Below are 13,518 nucleotides of genomic sequence, written 5' to 3'. Positions count from 1 at the left end.
AGCTGCCCTCCGGGGCAGGTCACCACCACAATAAAATACAGTGTTTGCCGAGGATTTCAGCTGCCACCTGGGGGTTCAATGGACTCAATGAATGCTATTTAGCAGAGCCAGCATGAACCAGTGACAAATGGCATGTTGACATTTTTCTGTGTCTGTGGTTTCAGGATGGGTTGCTTTCAGTTCTGCTGGCTTGGTCTTCTGTGTTACCAGCCTTTTCCACATTTACAGCCCTGGTCCTCCCTCTCTCCCCAGTTTCTGAGAGCCAGCTTTGTGTGACAGAAGGCATTTTTTTGCTTAGATAAGCCATACTTGAGAAGTCCAATAAATATGGATTTTAGACTTACTTCATGCTTTAGAATTCATATATATTTTACATAGATATTTGTATTAAAACATTTAAATATTTATATAAAATATTTAATATATTGTCTAAGAGTTTTATTTCTATGAAGAGACACCATGACCAAGGCAACTCTTATAAAGGAAAACATTTCATTGGGGCTAGCCAACAGTCTCTGAGGTTCAGCCCATTATCGTCATGGTAGGAAGCATGGCAGCATGCAGGCAGACATGGTGCTGGAGAAGGAGCTGAGAGTTCTACATCTTCATCCAAAGGCATCCAGGAGGAGACTGATTTCTGCAGGCATCCAAAAGAAGAATCTCTTCCATAATGCGTGGCTTTAGCATAGGACCTCAAAGTCCACCCCCACAGTGATGAACTTCCTCCAACAAGGCCACACCTACTCTAACAAGGCCACACCTACTCTAACAAGGCCACACCTACTCTAACAAGGCCACACCTTCTGTAACAAGGCCACACTTCTGAATAATGCCATTTACCATCGGCCAGGCATATTCAAACAAAATAAATTATATATTATATAATAAATATGTATATAATTTGTATATAAAGAAAGTATTTCTTTAATATATGTATTTCATACATATATTTCTTTTTCAACAGCTTCTCTTAGAATGTTATCACTTCATACAGATGAACTAACCAAGAATGGTGTGCTACTTTTCTCATCTCTGGCCACACCCAGTAGAACGAGGCTTGTTTGTATGTGATTAGACATAGTCTGAGCCACTGCCCTGCTGAACAGGCCCCCTAGCTTCTCTGCTTAGGGACTTCACTTCCGGCTCAGGCCCTGGGTCTGCCACCTTGTCCCAGGTCCTAGACTCTCAGAGTCTGCCCTTTTCCTCCTTTCTCATACCTAGCCCTTCTTCGCCTTCCTTTCTGGTTCGAGAACACTTGCAGTTATTTCTTATTGCATGCCTTTCCCTGAGGAGATCTGAGCAAACATCTGTTTACCTTAGAGAGGGCACCAACAACAGGCCAAAGAAATGATTGAACCCAAGTCTACCACAGGGCAAACCAGTGAGTTTGTTGGGGTTCCTTACAAGGGTGTGGGTGACTCAAAGGCGGCTGCATCACTGGAAAGCCCAGCCCAGCTTAGGTGAAGAATCCCTGAAACTTGCAGGCAGTTCAGCCCACTGGACAGTCTCCTCCCCCCCCTCCTCCCCCCAGCGCCTGCCTATATGATACATGGCCTTGGCCTCTGAGCTTTCTGAGTCTTGTACATTACCTGAACTTCTCCTTCCAGATGGGAACATTTGAATAGGGAGCAAATGACTATACAAACATCTTGTACTTCAAGGTTCTGTGTTCAGACTAGTGGCTGAACAGACACATGGACAGATGATAAAAGACAGTCACTGGGAAACAAGGAACAAAACAGTTTCAACAACCCCCAAAATGGAGTTTCTTTTTTACTCCTGACCAGCATTCTCAGACTCCTGATCATTAAAAAGGAAAATCCTTTTCCCTGAAGACTCGTCAAAGAATTCCAGAAAGCCTGTGGCTGCCGGGGAAGCTCTCTGCTTCTGATTGTAAAGAGGTCTGGGAACATTCTTTCTTCAGAGATATGGATCAGGGTTCCTTCTGTGCATGTCAGGGATCAGAGTGAAGGAGCCATTTGAAATATAAAGATGAGTTTCTTACAATCCAAAGCAATCTTGAGGTGGTCTACAAGCTAGACGTACTGGTTACGCAGTCGCATGCAATCATTTAGTGTAGCACAAACACATGCATACGTTTGTCAGTTGGAGTTCCTAACATCCATTCCCAAGCTGCTGTTTTTCTCCTTCTATCTCCTCTAAAAAGCAATCCAATCTAAGAAACATTCTTTTGCGTGACTCTTGCCTGCTTCCTCACTCCCGTAACACAAGTCACTCATGAATAACACCACAGACTGAGCAGGACAACAGGCGTGTCTTCAAATCCCCAGAAGAATCACAAATGTCACTTCCATAACACCTTGTTTGCTGAACCTGGAATTTCCCAGAACAGGCATCCCTTGACGCTGAGACACAGTCGAGGTTAAAGGTCCTAGAGAAGGGCCTTACAGCTTGTTCTCATTCCACGCTTCTTTAAGGCTCTGTCACCACAACGGCAGCAAAGTCAACATGTGGCACTGGGAATGTCACCTGGATCTTAAGCTAGCCTCACCTCAGCTCTGCTCCTGGGTCATCATGGTCTCTGTGGAAAGCCAAGATCCACAACACAATGTCCAAGATAGAGTTTATTGGAGAGTGGAAAAAGCACACACTCACAGGGTGAGAGTGGCCAATGTCCAGAGAAACCATTGTGTTGACTGACATTTTTAAGTATGCTTTATTGAATCTCTTGAACAGGATTTTCCCTGAGAGTTACCTTCATGTCCAGGTGATTGACAGAACCATTTGGATTCTCTCTTAAGGGAGTGGACAATGGTCTTTGTCCTTTACCAGAGAGCCTACAGCTAGACAGCTAATCTCCTGATCTTCCAGACAGTTCAGAACATCAAGTCTCCACCCAAGGCCAGAGACACAATTCAGATCCTCGGACCAGTGATCAGAGTCCAGTGCTTCTGGTTTCTAGTTTTACCAGCTGCTGGTAAAGAGGTCTACCCTCCATGACTTTCAAGCCTGTTGATATCTAAACTATCTACCCCATGGAAGTACAAAACTCATCTGTATTTCCAGAGCCTGCCAGCTCTCCAGACCTTCAGATGTGTCTGAGCACATCTAAAGCTCAGACAGCCTGGGATCACCCCCTAGATTCTTCATTGTTTCAGAGAAGGAAATGAATGTTTGTCATGCTTAGACATGGAGTTTTAACAAGTCCTCTCACATATCCAAACACTAAAGGTCTATCCCTCAAGAAATCAGAAATCTATCCTGGAAAAAAAATTTAAAAAAAAGAGTAAACCCATTGCCTTTTGGTTTTGTTATTCAAGGACCCACTCATGCACATGGTAATGAAATGCTCTACCACAGAGCTACATCTACTGCCCTGATTACCTTTGGACTGTCAGATTTAAAGAATGGACACCGTAATGCAGACAACCCGAAACATAAAAAAAAGCCTCAAAAGCTTTCTATTTTGAAGGTATGGGTTATTTTATCCTAGCATGTAGGGTTGTGGCAGGGAGCACAGAGAGGCCTTCTATGGGACTGCGAGTCTGTAGGCAAAGGCCTTCCTCATGGCTCTCCATGGTGGATCTTAGTGTAAAGAGACAGTCCATGGTTCCAAACAGTTTATTGTCATGGCAGAAAATAGATAGGTAAAACCACACCCCACTTCTCAGGGTGGGCCTGAGATTAAATACTTTTTGCGGGGAGGAATGTCTGGGAAGGGAAACTTATTGGCTACACCCTGTAGGCCTCTAGTTACCTCATTAGCATGGAGAACTCTATCTTGAGCCTACACCACCACAGATGTCCCATCTCCTTTATGGGAGAAGCATGACACATGTTCCAAGTCAGAAGTCTGGTAGGGAACTGGGAGTCACCTAAGCCTCAGGTGTGTACCCACAGAGCCTCTGGGTCTAGACCTGCTCTACTTTACCACATCTCCTGGCATGGTTTTATATCCTACACTAGCAAATACAATTCAATTTTTTTAAATGTATGTATGTGCTTTGCCTGCATATTTGTCTATGAACCATGAGCATGCCTGGTGTCCTTGGAGGCTAGAAGGTGTCAGATCCTTTGGAATTGGAGTCACAGACAGTTATAAACCACCACGGAGATGCTGGGGATCAAAACCAGGTCCCCTGTAACAACAGCCACTTCTCCTAACTGCTAATCAATGTTACTCGGGCAAGGCATACACAATCTATTACAAATCTGACTTCATGAAGTCATATTTGGGATGGCACAGGGAAGCTAGCTTGAGATTAAAAGCATTGTTGGAGGTAAACTAGAGACTCAGCCAAGGAGATGTGGACTCCACGCTTCCCTAAGATTCTAAAACTAGACAATATGATTTATAAACCTCCAAAGCATGGAAGGAAAAAAATCTTTGGAAGTCAAAGCTTAATGTTTTCACTGCTGGCACAAAATGTCTTCTTGCTTAGCGAATCTACCTTAAAGCATTGCTCCTAAACTCAGCTATTGCTGGGCCAAAGCAAAGAGTCAAGGAAACACATAGATTGTACATTTCCTATTTGCTCTTCCCTGTAATTGGTAGTCAACTTGCTAACACAGTTTATAATAGTTTGTCTGTGCTGGGATGGAGGACAGTGTCTCCAAAACCAAAAACAAATAGGAAAAATGACAAAGCTGTTGATTTAAGGAACATAAGGTCCAGGCAGATCTATAACCCAATGCAGAATGCTATGACAGTGCAGAGTGACCTTGCTGAGCCACCCCCAAGAAGGGGTAAAGAATTAATAAGAAAATCAATAGCTACTGAAGGCAAGGACAGTTTGCTAGTCTTAGGTACTGTAAGAGGAAAGAGATCTGAAGTGCACCCTATGCAGAGAGGAAGAAGAGGAGGCCTTATGATCAGGCCTTCTGTAATCATGATATGCCATTGACCATATCACTGGAGATGAGACTAGAAATGAAATATTAGGTGCTAGAGATGTGGCTCATGTTGGTAGAGTGCTTGTTTAGCTAGCACCACTTCAAACCTAGTATGCTTTTACATGTCTATAACTCCAGGACTCCAGAGATGGAAACCAGAGGATCAGAAGTCCCAGATCATCCACAGCTGCACACCAAATTCAATGCCAGCCCAAGATACCCCATAAAAAATCTCAGAAGAGAAATGGAATGAAGTAATGCACAGCAGATAGTGCAATAGTAAATGTCCTGTCTTACTAACTTTAAAATGCATCCTGGAGACAGAGGAGCTTCTGTCTCTTCTGAGGACAATGACATGGTTTAAAAGAATATCTCCACTGTCCATCAGAAGGGTTCTGATGGTGATGAGCTGCAAGTAAGAACAATGGGGGAAATGGCTCTACGATGATGAACTGAATTTAAGAATGCCCCTCCTCGTCAGCATTCCTTCTCTGCTATGACTAATAGTGTTCCTGGAGTACTCAGAATAGACAGGCTCCCCTGAATCCTGACTGCCTTCTCCACAGTGCAGTCTAACGCCTCCTCTTGACACCCATCCCGACCAGATTCCTCTGTTTATTTGGTCAGTGTGCCTATTGATTTTTCTCTCATTTTTGTCAATCATACTAGGAGGTCATCTCCCCTCCTCAACAAAAAAATGTTAAACAAGGCACATTGAAGTAATGAGATTATGCATGTTGACATTTTCCTCCACTGTGTGTCCACATGTAGGCATGGGACTCAGATTTTTCTGGTTGTTCCATGGTGATGGGCGTTAAGTATGCTCTTTGGCTGTTAGTGGGAATGCTGCCTTGCTGATGTTGCCTGTGTTTGGAATGTTCCACTTCTGGTAATTCATTCAATGTCTATATTTGTCTTTTCAAAGCCACTTAACACTTTCAGCTTATATAAATCTTGTAGTTAACTACAGCCTCCAGGTCTTTTTCCCATGAAGTATTCACATAAATCATTGGGCTTCTGCCCTATTTTCATCTTTATGAGTAGTCAAGATATAAATCCTTCTCGCAGTGTTAAAGGATGCTAGTGTATTAGACAGCCTAAGTGACTAGCATGCCTTTGAAGAGGACCATCAGGATCAAATTTGCATGGCGAGAACTCCAGGAGCTGGGCCAGAGGGTCCCATCTGTCTTCTCTTTCTACTGTGGACCAACAAAATAGTCCTTGGAATTCTACCCCCAGAAGAAATCAATACATAATAATATTCAAGGTAGTGCTAACCAAGTAGGCAGTGAGGAGATGGCTGTTTTAATTTTGGAGGATTCCAATCAACTCTAAAGAGTCCTTTCATAGCCCTTTGAATGTGTAAGCTACTAAATGGCAATTCTAAGCATCAAATTTTTATAGTAATATCTAGGGGGGATTCAACGTGGGAAAAATTCTCAGCATCTCTTGAATTTTTATTTTATTTTATTTTTTGTTTTGTTTTGTTTTTTTCTTGAGTCAGGGTTTCTCTGTGTAGCCCTAACTGTACTGGAACTCACTCCTTAGACCAGGCTGGCCTTGAACTCAAAATTTCACCTGCCTCTGCCTCCCAAGGCCTGCACCACCACGCCCGGCTCTTGGATTTTTAATAAAGAAAAAAGTTACAGAAGAAAACTGAGGAAGGGGGAAACATTGGGAAGAGGTAAGAAAGGAAAAGGCATCTAAAGTGGAGATGTAGAAAAATAATAAAGAAGCAGACCTGGAAGACGGGCAGAAAGAGTAGTGTTGGAGGATGTTTGTCATACAGGAATAATGGTAGTGGTAGATTAAGACATAGTGCTACAGTGAGTTCCCCTAGCTCTGCAGAGTGATGGGGAAATGGGTAAGGGCAACAGAAAGCTGCCTCAGAGCCTCCAAGAACCTTCAACAAATTCACCCTCCCCCTAGGCCATAGGCATCCACTACTCAAGGATGGACATCAGCCTTCACTGTTGACTAGACTGTCAACCAGAACCAACAAGTGATAACACTGAACTTCCACTGCCCTGTTCAGCTTGGTCTTTCCTCCCTGCTACACATACTGATTCTCCATCCACATAGCATATCCCAGGGACTCAGTTTTACTTTCTTTCCTCCCCCTCCCGCAGGGCATAGGCAGTAGCCAGCCTAGTACAAAGGAAGCCGAACCCTGCACGCTTCAAGAGAAAGAGGAACAACCTACTAATGACACCAGCCAGGTAAGTGTGCTTTCCTGGCTATGTGGGTGAGTCTGACTTCAAGGGTAGAAGATGTCTGCCTGGCACAAGTTTTCTGAAAGATGCAACTATAAAAATATATATGATTTGGGTGAAAAAATTAATTGTATTTAAAAACTAAGTCGTAAAGAACAGACAACCAGAGCAATGAACAAATCCAACAGTCCAACTGTTGCGTGACCATCTCAAGTGGAGTTTTATGGTTTCTTTAGGCCCGGCATCCAGATCTCCATGGTTTTGGCCACTTCTTATCTCCTTGTGCTGAACGGTTACCTCTTTAGGAACTCAGTTTGAAAATCACCTGCACTCAGGGCATTGAGAATCCATTTCAGGTGTTTAAATATTCAACAGGCTAAGTTAGAGATTAATTTTATATTTGTTCTGAGTCTTCCCTTGCCCCCAAGATTGTTTCTATGTTCTTTTGTTTTTTTGTTTTTTAAGGGGATTCTTTGTTAGCCTTTTCTTTTTTTCTTTTTTGTTTTTTCATTATGCTTCTTTCTCTCTGTGTACCCTCTTGGTCTCTCTTGGATTCAGTTGGGAGAAAGGAGGGTGAATTAGAAGAATCCTTAAGGAATACGGCTCTAACCCTAACAGCTGGGCCTGCTTCCTAGGAGGATTCTCCTAGGGGCATTAGGTGGGGAATACTATTGTCCGGATCTTGCCTGTAGCATCCTGCTCCCAGGTTCAGACCACCCAGGTGAGTCTCAGCCTGAGGGCATCTATATCAGCATGGGCACCTTTGTAGTAGTCACACAAGCAGCATATTCTTCTTCTGGATCCTGGAGATGGGGACAATAACAATGGTAGCTGTTTCCTCTTCACCTGCTGGGGTGGCCTACTCTAGCAAAGCTTTGGCATTCTGGGTTCTCCAGATGAAAACTAGAGGCCATCTTATAGGTTCCCAGGGACCCCTTAACTATGGTAGGAACAGACCTGCCTCTCTAGGAACACACCACTGCTCTAACAGTGGTCCTGACCAAATACACTTCCAGGTCCTTGCATCTTAATGAGCAAGACAAAAAGATCACAGTCTCCCTGTCTGTGGAGGGCTAGGTTTAGCCCATAGGTATTGCTTGACTGGATATGGTTTATGGTTCCCCCACTGCCACCCCACATCCTCATAAACATGAAAGTGTTGGGAGTAGTCAAGGCTGGTAATTCGCCTAACCTACCATATGACACATGCCAGCGCTTCGGTTACTTTTCCTTATAACTGTAGCACTAACAGGCAGCCACAGCCCAGAGCTGTCCCAGGGCCTCAGCCTGCATCATACCAGCCCAGGAGAGGACCCCAAATCCCACTTCCAAGACTCTCGCACCATCCATCCTGAAAAAACAACCAAAACCCCACACAAACTGAGCCATTCTAAACGGAAGGTCGTCTGTAAGGGATGCAGACATTTCACAGACTCCTCCGGAATCTTCTGTGCTTGGCAATCAGGTGGCATTTATGAACCCTTCTCAGAAAACCTTTCTAAAGTTTACAAAACAAAGTGTACCTGACTTAGCTTACCTAGGACACAATTATTACTGAGATACAGTTATCAAAATCACTTTTAAAGTGTACTTAAATAATAATGCATTTTATTGCGCTGTTTTAATGAGGTTCCATCGACATGTAAAAATCTATACGCCTTTTAATATATAGTATACATATTATATATTATATAATGTCTTAGACTTTGAGAAGGAGTGTCTAACCATGAAACTCCCTTAGAATCTATCTGTCACATATGTGTGTGTGTGTGTGTGTATACCTTCAAAGGCACCCTCCAACCTTATCTACTTCTTCATCCCTTCATTCATTCCTCTCTATACTATGAGAACACTTACTGCAAGTACTAACCTCTTAGCAATTTCCTAAATGTGCAATGGAGTGTCGTTAACATGTTCTGCAGCAGATTCACCTTACGTAACTGAACCTTTGAACCACTGGTCAGTACCACCTGGTTCTCCCTCCCAGCAGCTCCCATCTTCCCACTCTCTGCATCCCGTGTTTGTCTATTTAGGTTCAGTCCTGTTTGTTCTTCCCGGGTAGGTTACTCTACTCCTGTGAAGCTGCTTCTTCCTTATCGCACAATATAACAAGTTCTAGTAGCAATTCTAAGAATGAATTTACGTGATATTTTAAGATACGCACAACTGTGTGTGATGGGGGAAACACCTGTGGTTTCTATTGGTGACAAAGTTGCAGCAGCTGCTGCTAATGCTACTACAACTTGTTAGTTGAATTCACAATTGGAAGATAATGCTAAATTTCATCCAGAAGATATTGGGAACATCCCTTCCTATAGACCCCTTGGATTCTACCCACAAGCCCTTGAGAACAGAAGAAACATTATCTTAACTGCCTACTTGGTTCTCCCTCCCACATCTTTTCTTGTTTCTACTTATATATAGGTCAGTGTGGGTGGAGGGGAGCTGGCTGCAGGGCTGGTTTGGTGGCCTGCTGGTGAGATCTGCAGGGTCACCTAGCAACTTCTTTGGGAAAGAAGTCAAGGCCAGTATTCCTAATCTTTGGAACATGCAACTTAGATTACATTTGTCTACAAAGTGACCAATCACTGTGAATTCTGTTGTGTGCCCCATGCCCACAACAATATTCCAGAATGGCTATCCAGAAAACTGTCAGCAGTGAGTACCTCCTGGGAGGATAAATTGGCAGTGGGAATCAAAAGAACAGTTTTCTGTGGTCAACTCTGTACACTTGTGCAAGTGGGCCTGCTCTTATACACTGGAATGAAAGTGAACAAACTCTTGTTCTCCATTTTAGCATGAGCCTAGAGGTACATGGAAGCCCTAACAAAAGGAGGGGGAGAGAGAGGGAGGGAAGGATGGAGGAAGAGGGAGAGGGGAAGGGAGAGGGAGAGAGAAGAAAGGGAGAGGGAGAGGGAGAGGGAGGGAGGGAGAGAGAGAGAGAGAGAGAGAGAGAGGTATTGGCCTGGAACTCTGTTCTCTAAGCTCAGGCTATTTAATCTGTGATGAATAACATCTACCCCCACAGGGTTGTAGTGAGGCTGAGAGACAGATGATCCTTACCTTACACTTGCACACAGGAAAAGATTCCAGATGAGACCAAGAATGGCGGCTGCTCACTCTTGTAATCTGAGGACTAGGGAGGTAGGAGAATTGTGATTTCCAGGTCAACCTGAAAGAAAGAACAATACCTCGTTAAGAAAAACAAAAGAAGAGACTTTTTTGTGGGATTCCAATGAAACCTTATTTCAATAAAACACTAAAACCTTTAGACATGTAGGATACTGGCCTTGGAGACAGCTTCTTTAAGAATGCCCCCAAAGGACAAAGGATTAAATATACATACACATAAAATGGACTGGACCAATGTTAAACATTTCCATACAAGAAAAGACATGTAAGAATAGACTTTCTCTGTCACATGCTCTCCTAGTGAAACAGTGGTCTACCATGAGCTAAAAGCAACAAGGCCAGGTGACCATGGCCTCAAACCATGAAGCAAAGTGTAGCTTTTCTCCCTCTAAGTTTTGAAGTAACAATAAGCAATTGACAAATAAAACATGGAATGTGGTCGGTATACATATCAAATATCAAGTGGAAGGAAGCTGGAAAGGGAACAGGAGAAGTGTTACTAATTTTTTTCACTTTTTGAAAACTATTTCAATCAGGTAGAGAGATGGCTCAGAGGACCCTGGCTTGACTCTGAACCTCTATAGGCCAGTTCACAACCAGAATGAGCTCCAAATGATAGTAAATGTGGTACACAAACATACATGCAGGTAAAACACCCATGCACATAAAAATAAATGAATAAGCATTTTAAATATTCTTTGCATAAATGCAGTACTATGAACCCAATAAGGAGACTGTGTTCAGTATAGCAATTTTCTAAATCATCTACCAAGCACAGATAAGAAAAATGCACTTTGGTCCTGGCTCCCAACTCCATCAAGCTGGTAGCTTTTCCCAAGCCAGCGTGCCAGCTAACAAGCAGTTCCGTGTGCCTAGGAGCAATCTGTAATCAATATGGAGGCACATGTCACATAATCGTTTTCAACTGGGGGCAATTGTCACCCACAAGAAACACTTGACAACACCTGGAGACAGTTTTCACAGAGGGTACTTCTACTGGGATATAGAAGGTCGAATCCAGAGATCAGCCAAACAGCCTGTAAGGGCTGCCGTCTCAGAAAATTGGGTAGTACAAAAATGTAAGGACTGAAGAGGTTACGGCTCAGTTGTAGAGCACTTGTCAAATTACACTAGTGAGAGTCATCTAAACAAAATGTCCCCATGAGCAGCCTGTAGGGATGACTATGGACATGATTGGGGTCAGAGGACCCAGCCTACTCTGGACAGTGCCACCCCTTGGCAGGTGGTCCTGGGATGTATAAGAAAGAAGTCTATCCCAGGCTGTACTAGTGTATGCCTTTAATGCCAGCACTTGGGAGGCAGAGGCCGGCAGATCTCTGTGAATTCAAGACCAGGTTGGTCTATCGAGAGAGTTCCAGGGCTACACAGAGAACCATGGGCTTTTCCTCATTCCTTAAATGTATCAGGCTTCCATCCTAATTTGGTTTAATTCCGGCTCCTTTAAAGCTAAAGAAAACTAGGTGTGGGCTATTTCTTGTCATCCTCCCGGAATAGAATTCAGCAGCTCCATATATCAAACTTTAAATCCACACCATTATTCTGTTTTCTCTGTATTGTTTTTTTTTTTAAAAAAATATTTTACCATATTAAAAAACATTATTTAGACCAGGTCTTAACAATGTAATTCTGGCTACTCTAGAACTCAATTTGCAGACAAACTCACAGAAGTCCACATACCTCTGCCTCCCGAAAGATGTGTGCCACCATGACCCACTATTTTTATTCATTCTGTGTACTTGTTGGGAACATGCACGTGACAGGGCACACATGTAGAGATCAGAGGACAACTAATAGAAGTCTGATTTCCCCTCCCTTCATGTGAATCCTGAGGATCGAACTTAGGTTGTCAGGCACAGAAGCAGGCACCCTTAGTAGCTGAACACCTTGGCAGCCAAGGTTCGTAGTCTTAAAGTCCACTTGGCCATCGAAGACGTGTCAATAATTAGAGACAGTTTTATATTAGAAACCCTCCAAATATACTGGCCTAAATAGAATTAAAGTTTATTATGCTGTCAATTTAAATAGTAACTCTATGACATCATCATGATTCTTTGCCACCTCTATGACCCTCATTCTCATAGTCCAAGATGGTGACCAACTGAAGTTCTCACAGAACCCCCATGTCAGACTGGCTGACTGAAGAGTAGAGGACATGTTGCTCTTCCCTCAAGAAGTCTTCCAGGAAGCTTCTTAGAATGCACTCGTTTTCCTCTTAGTCAGCCTTCAGATACCATACAAGCTTGAATCTAGAACTCCTTGGATAGCCCTGATTATAGCATAGCACAGGGACTCAGGAGATAGCTCAATTGCTAAAGGGCTTGCGGCTCAAGTATGAGGACCCGAGGTCAATCCCCAGCGCCCATGAAAGCTGGGCATGGGACACAAGCAAATCTATGGGACTTGCTGGCTAGCCTAGTTGATTTGACAAGTCTCGGGTACCAGTGAGAGAGCATGCTTCAAAAACACAAGGTGTGGAAAGCTTCAAGGAACAACAGAGATTGATCTCTGACTCCTTTATAAACATATGCACATACATACACGTGAACATATGCACATACTATACATACACACAAATAAAGCATTTGTAACACACATCTTCCTATATGCATCCAATCTCTAGATTGCTTATAATGCCTAACATTTTGTGAATACCACATAAAGAAATTTTTAGTGTAAGATTACTTAGAGAAAAATGACATAGACTCTGTACATGTTTGGTTTAGATGCAGGTTTTCCAATATTTTTTATCCACTTTGGTGAAACTGGCAGACATGCAAATACAGAGGGCCAAATAACAGTGGTTTAAACATACACAAGGTGCTAAAACACCGATGTGTCCTGTCAAACATGCAACATCATTGTAGCAGTATTATCAGAAATATACTTTGTTAGCCTTGACTATACAAATACATCAGACAATCAACTGCAGTAAACACGTAGAGTTTGCTCATTTGAGACTTGTAATTTGGACTAAATGCCCCAGGCTGGGTGCACTAATGAGATTCTCATACTGTCACTTAAGGAGTGATGCATAGATTTCATGGCAGTGTCCACTAACTCATCAAGAACTTCAGCAGAGTTGGGCTGGTGACCGAGGGATGGGAGCCTTAATCACTGGTGGTTAGAGCAAGGGTCAGATGCAAAGGCCAGGAAGAAGGCTGTGGAGGAAAACCCACCACCTGAGGCCCACCAACCCAGAATCTATTAGACTGCTGATTAATGAGAAACATAGAGCTGGCTCTTCAAATCAAAGAGAAACCCAGACTTCCCTTGTACTGTAGCCACAGCATTCTTCTGT

Source organism: Apodemus sylvaticus, chromosome 14 (genome assembly GCF_947179515.1).
Source record: "Apodemus sylvaticus chromosome 14, mApoSyl1.1, whole genome shotgun sequence".
In the NCBI taxonomy this organism is placed as follows: Eukaryota; Metazoa; Chordata; class Mammalia; order Rodentia; family Muridae; genus Apodemus; species Apodemus sylvaticus.
The sequence above is the reverse complement of the archived record's forward strand: the minus strand, read 5'-3'. Positions refer to the sequence as shown.